Source organism: Pan troglodytes, chromosome 3 (assembly GCF_028858775.2).
Source record: "Pan troglodytes isolate AG18354 chromosome 3, NHGRI_mPanTro3-v2.0_pri, whole genome shotgun sequence".
Taxonomy (NCBI): domain Eukaryota; kingdom Metazoa; phylum Chordata; class Mammalia; order Primates; family Hominidae; genus Pan; species Pan troglodytes.
In genome coordinates, this window is record NC_072401.2 from 135,593,765 (window position 1) to 135,599,950 (window position 6,186).

The 6,186-nt window shown below is 34.4% G+C and overlaps 1 protein-coding gene across 2 annotated transcripts in view; it reads right to left on the reverse strand.

The window, feature by feature from the left end:
* The window catches only part of PABPC4L (poly(A) binding protein cytoplasmic 4 like), a 152,610-nt gene that overhangs the window by 115,440 nt on the left and 30,984 nt on the right, over positions 1 to 6,186 (reverse strand). For both annotated transcript variants that reach the window (XR_008547622.2, XR_008547621.2), the window contains exon 2: positions 1,717 to 1,879. The gene's annotated coding sequence lies outside the window, so the exon portion shown is untranslated. The remainder of the gene's footprint in view (positions 1 to 1,716; positions 1,880 to 6,186) is intronic.

The following is a 6,186-nucleotide window of genomic DNA, read 5'->3' on the forward strand; positions in this document are numbered from 1 at the left end:
TTAGAAAAAAAAAGCTAAAATTCATATGGATCAGGAAAGAGCCCCAATAGCCAAAGCAATCTTAAGCAAAATCTGGAAGCATCACATTACCTGATTTCAAATTATACTACATGGGCATAGTTACCAAAATAGCATGGTATTGGTTAAAATAAAAAAAGTAGATACATAGAACAATGGAACAGAATAAATAACTCAGAAATAAAGCCAAATACTTATAACCAACTGATCTTTGACAATGTACACAAAAACATAAACTGGGGAAAGGACTCCCTGTTCAATAAATGGTGCCAGGAAAACTGGGTAGCAGCCACATGCAGAAGAATGAAACTGGATCCCCATCTCTCACCATATACAAAAATCAACTTAAGATGGATTAAAGCTTTAAATCTAAAACCTAAAACCATAAAAATTATAAAAGAAAACCTAGGATAAACTCTTTTGGACATTGGCCTAGGCAAAGAAATTACGACTAATATCCCAAAAGCAAATGCAACAAAACCAAAAATGAATAAATGAGACCTCATTAAATTAAAAAGCTTCTGCACAGCAGAAAAGTAATCATCATAGTAAAGAGAAAACCCACAGAATGGGAGAAAATATTTGCAAACTATGCATCCAACAAAGGTCTAGTATCCAGGGTTTATAAGGAGCTTAAATCAGCAAGCAACAATAATAAAAATAATAAACCCCTCAAAAGGTGAGCAGATGACATGAGTAGACATTTTTCAAAAGAAGATACACAAATGATCAACAAACATGAAAAAATGCTCAACATCACTAATCATTATGGAAATGCAAATTAAAACCATATTGAGATACCTCCTTATACCAGCCAGAATGACAATTATTGAGAAGTCAAAAAACAATAGATGTTGTCATGGATGTGGTGAAAAGAGAACTCTTACACACTGCTGGTAAGAATGTAAATTAGTACAATTCCTATGGAAAGCAGTTTGGAGGTTTCCAAAATAACTCAGAGTAGATCTGTTATTCAATCCAGCAATCCCTCTACTGGGTATCTACCTAAAAGAAAAGAAGTCATTGTATCAAAAAATACTTGCGCATGTATGCTTATCATAGCGCAATTCACAATTGCGTTAGTGACCAACTTAAGTGCCCATCAACTGATGGGTGGATTAAAAAAATGTGGTATACATCATGGAATACTATTCAGCCTCTAAAAAGAGTGAAATAAGGTATTTTGTAGCAACTTGGATGGAGGTGAAGGTCATTATTCTAAGTGAAATAATTCAGAAATGGAAAACCAAATACCATATGTTCTCACTTGTAAATGGAAGCTAAGCTATGGGTATGCAAAGGCATACAGAGTGGTACAATGGACACCACAGAGGCAGAAGCCAGGAGGGTTGGAGTGAGGTGAGGATTAAAAACCTACATATTGGATACAATGTACACTACTCAGGTGATGGCTGCACTAAAACTTCAGACTTCACAAGTATATAGTTCATCTATGTAAGGAAAACCCACTTGTACCCCCAAAGCTGTTGACATAAATAAATAAATGAACATATATGTAGATAGATGATAGATAAATAGATGTAAATATAGAAAATAAATCAATACCATAGAAATAAAAATAAAAGAAAATAGTTATCTGCTTCCTGAAAGCTTAGGTTTCCCCATCTTGACCAGTTCTCAAAAGAGAAAATGCCCCTAAGCCTGCAGAGGTCCCAGAAGAAACTTGATCTTACTGACCTGGCTCTGTTGCCTATGAGGGTCTAGAATGCTCTGCCTTGGGCACCACCCTCTTGGGCAGGTCACACCAGCATCACTTTCCTTCAGGCCCTCTGAGGGTTACAGGGTCTACTTTCTGTGCCTTGTGCTCACAGGAGGCGGCAGATGTAACAGAGCTGATTTTCTGGAGGATCAAACAGAGGCATGTGGAAAGAAAAGTAAAGAAACAGATCACAAATTAAGCCAGTATATCTGCTTTGATTTTTGTCCCTTCCTATTCATTCCAGAGGACTCTGAGAAAAAGCCACTTAGATCCAGAGGTGCCCAACTTAAAACCCTTTAGTGTTCTATATGCCTCATGCCCACCCTCTGCCCTTCATTCACTGACATGGCATGCTGGACTTTCTTCTTTTCCTTAAATATATTGGATTCTTACCTAACCCATACCACTCTTCTCTTTGCTTCAAGCACCCTTCAATCATCTGTCCTGTCTAACTTCTTTCACCTGGCTAAACTCTATTTGGCTTTCTGTTCTTGGCTTAAGTGTTTCTTTTTCAAAGATGTCCCTTTTGACCATTCCTATCCTAAAAAGTAATCCAATTGAATGAGAGAACACAGAGGATGTTTAGGACACTGAAACTGCTCTGCGTGACACTGTAGTGCTAGATACATGGCATTATACATTTGTCCCAACCCACAGAATGTACAACACCAAGAGCGAACCCTAATGCTAACTATGGACTGTGTGTGTTAATGATGTATTATGACAGGTTCATTCATTGCAACAAATATGCCACTCTAGGGGGGATATTGATACTGGGGGAGCCTGTGTGCATGTGTGGTAGCAGGGAGTATTTGGGAAATCTCTGTACCTTCACCTCAGTTTTGCTGTGATCCTAATACTGCTCTGAAAAATAAAGTCTATTATAATAAAATAAAAAACAAAGCAATAATAATAATAATAAATAAGTAATAATATGGCATGTAAGTGATCAAAATTCTCCAATAAAAATACATAGAGTGGCTGAATGGTTAAAAGAAAAACAGGACTCAAGTATATGCTGTGTATAAGAAACTCAATTCACTTATAAGGACATATAATAGAGTTACAATAAACAAATGGAAAACTGTATTCCATGCAAAGGAAAATCTAAAAAGAGCAGGAATAGCTATACTTATATCACAAGAAATAGACTTCGAGACAAAAATCTGTAAAAAGAGACAAAGAAAAATAATTATATAATAATAAAGGGGTCAACTCACTAAGAGTATATAACAATTGTAAATATATATGCACTCAATACTGGAGCACCCAGATATATAAAACAAATATTATCTGAGGTAAAGAGAGAGATAGGCCCCAATACAGTAACAGTTGAGAACTTCAACACTCTACTTTCAGCATTGGATATATCATCTAGACAGAAAATAAACAACAAAACACAAGACTTATTCTGTACTATAGAACAAATTGATTTAATAGACACTTACAGAACATTTCATATAACAGCAGCCAACTTCACATTCTTCTCCTCAGCACATGAAACATTCTCAAAGATAGTATATGTGTTACGCCACAAAATAAGTCCTGTAAATTTCAAAATAAGTACCTTTCCTGACAAAAGTGGAATAAAACTAGAAATCAATAATAAGAGGAAATTTGAAAACTATGTAGACACATTTAAATTAAACAACATTCTCTTGACTGAGCATTGGGACAATAAAGAAATTAAGAAGAAAACTTTTTAAAATATTGAAACAAATAAAAATAAAAACACAGCATGCCCAAATCTATGGGATACAGAAAAAGCAGTAATAAAAGGAATGTTTATAGCAATAAATGCCTACATGAAAATAGTAGAAAAACTTTAAATAACTAATGATGCATCTTAAAGAAGTAGAACAGCAAGAGCAAACCAAACCTCAAATTAGTAGAAGAGAAATAGTAACAATGAGAACAGAAATAAATGAAATTGAGACAAAAAATACAAAAAAATTGCAAATGAAAGAAAAAGTTGGTTTCTTGAAAAGATAAACAAAATTAACAAACATTTTGGTCTGAGTAACTAGGAAAAAAAGAGAGAATACCCAAATAAATAAAATCAAAGAGAAAAAGAAGGCATTACAAATGATACCACAGAAATTTAAAAGGATCATTAAAAACTATTATGAGCAACTATATGCCAATAAATTAAAAAACTTAGAAGAAATGTGTAAATTCCTAGACACATAAAACCTACCAAGATTGAACCATAAAAAAATCAGAAACCTGAATAGACTGATAACAAACAAGATAGAACCAATAATAAAAAATATTCTATCAAAGAAAATCCCAGGATCTGATGATTTCTCAGCTGAATTTTAACAAACACTAAAAGATGAAATAAAATCAATCCTACTCAAAAACTATTCCAAAAAGTTGAGAATGAGGGAATACTCTCAAACTCATTTCATAAACTCAAACTCATTTCATCATACAAGACCAGTATTGCCCTGATGTCAAAATCCAACAAAGATAAAACAGCAGCAACAAACTGTTGTTGGTTTGGTGACCAATATCACCAATCAACATATATGCAGAAACCTTCAACAAAATACTAGCAAACTGAATTCAACAACTATTCAAAAGACCATTAACCATAAAAGGTGGGATTCTTCCCATAAATGCAAGGATGAGTCAACATATGCAAATCGAAAACTGTGAGAGATCACATCAAAAGAATAAAGAGTAAAATACATATGGTCATTTCTACTGATGCTGATAAAACTTTTGATAAAGTCCACATCTCTTTATGATAAAAACTCTCAACAAACTGGGTGTAGAAGGAACAAATCTCAAAAATCTAAAAATCCATATAAGACAAACCCACGAATATTAACATACTGAAAAACTGAAAGCCTTTCCTCTAAGTTCTGGAACCCAACAAAGATACTCAATTTCATCACTGTTATTCAAAAGAGTACTCTAATTCCTAGCTAGAGCAATCAGACAAGAGAAATAAATAAAAGGCATCCAAATTAGAAAGAAGTCAAATTATCCCAGTTTGCTGCTGATATAATCTTATATTTAGAGAAACCTCAAGACTCCATCAAAAAAGACTTAGAACTAATAAACAAATTCAGTAAAATTGCAGGATACAAAATCAACCAACAAAAACCAGTAGCACTGCAATATGTCAACAGCAAACAATCTGAAAAAGAAAAAAAATTCCATTTATAATAGCAAAAGATAAAATAAAATACCTGGGAATATACTTGGCCAAATAAGTGAAAGCTCTCTACATTTAAAACTATGAGTCATTGATGAAAGAAATTGAAGAGGACAAAAAAAGTAAAGACATTCTATGGTAATGGATAGGAAAAATAAAAATTGTTTTGTTATTATCTTATGCATTTTACTTTTTAATTTTTTTTAACTTTTAATTTAGGTTCAGGACTAAATATGCAAGTGTGTTACATAAGGAAATTGCATGTCACCCGTGTTTGGTATACAAATAATCTTGTTACTAAGGTAATAAGCACAGTAACTGTAGTAACTGATAGGTAGTTTTCCTATTTTCTTTCTCCTTCCACACTCCACACTCAAGTAGACCTGTGTCTGTTTTTCCCAAGTAGAACTGTGTCCATGTGAACTCAACATTTAGCTCCCACTTATAAGTGAGAACATGTGGTATTTGGTTTTCTGTTCCTGCATTACTTGGCTTGGTATAATTGTATACCATTGTATAATACTTGCAGCTCCCTCTATACTGCTGCAAAGGACATGATCTCATTATTTTTTACAGCTGTGTAGTATTCCATAATGTATACATACCACATTTCCTTTCTCCAGTCTACCATTCATGGACATTTTTGTTGATTCCATGTATTTACTTTTTATGAATAGTATGGAATTAACATAGGTGTACATGTGTCTTTATGATAGAATGTATCAGTCCATTCTTGCACTGCTATAAAGAAATACCCAAGACTGCATAATTTATAAAGAAAATAGGTTTAATTGCCTCACGGTACCATAGGCTGTACAGGAAGCATGATGCTGGCATCTGCTCAGGTTCTGGTGTGATCTCAGGAAATTTAAAATCATAGCAGAAGGTGAAGGGGGAGCAAGGTGCCTCACATGGTGGAAACAGGAGCCAGAGACAATGAGGGAGGAGGTGCTGCACACATTTAAACAACTAGATCTTGTAAGAACTCACTATCACGAGAACAGCACCAAGAGGATGACAATAGACCAATCATGAGAAATCCATTACCATGATCCAAGAACCTCCCACCAGGTCCCACCTCCAACACTAGGGACTACAATTCAACATGAGACTTAGTGGGAACACAGATTCAGACAATATCATAGAATGATTTCTATTCCTTTGGGTATATACCCAATAAGCAGATTGCTGGATCAAATGGTACTTCTCTTTTAAGTGCCTTGAGATATCACCACACTGCTTTCCCCAATTGCTGAAATAATTTGCATTTCCCCCAGCAGTG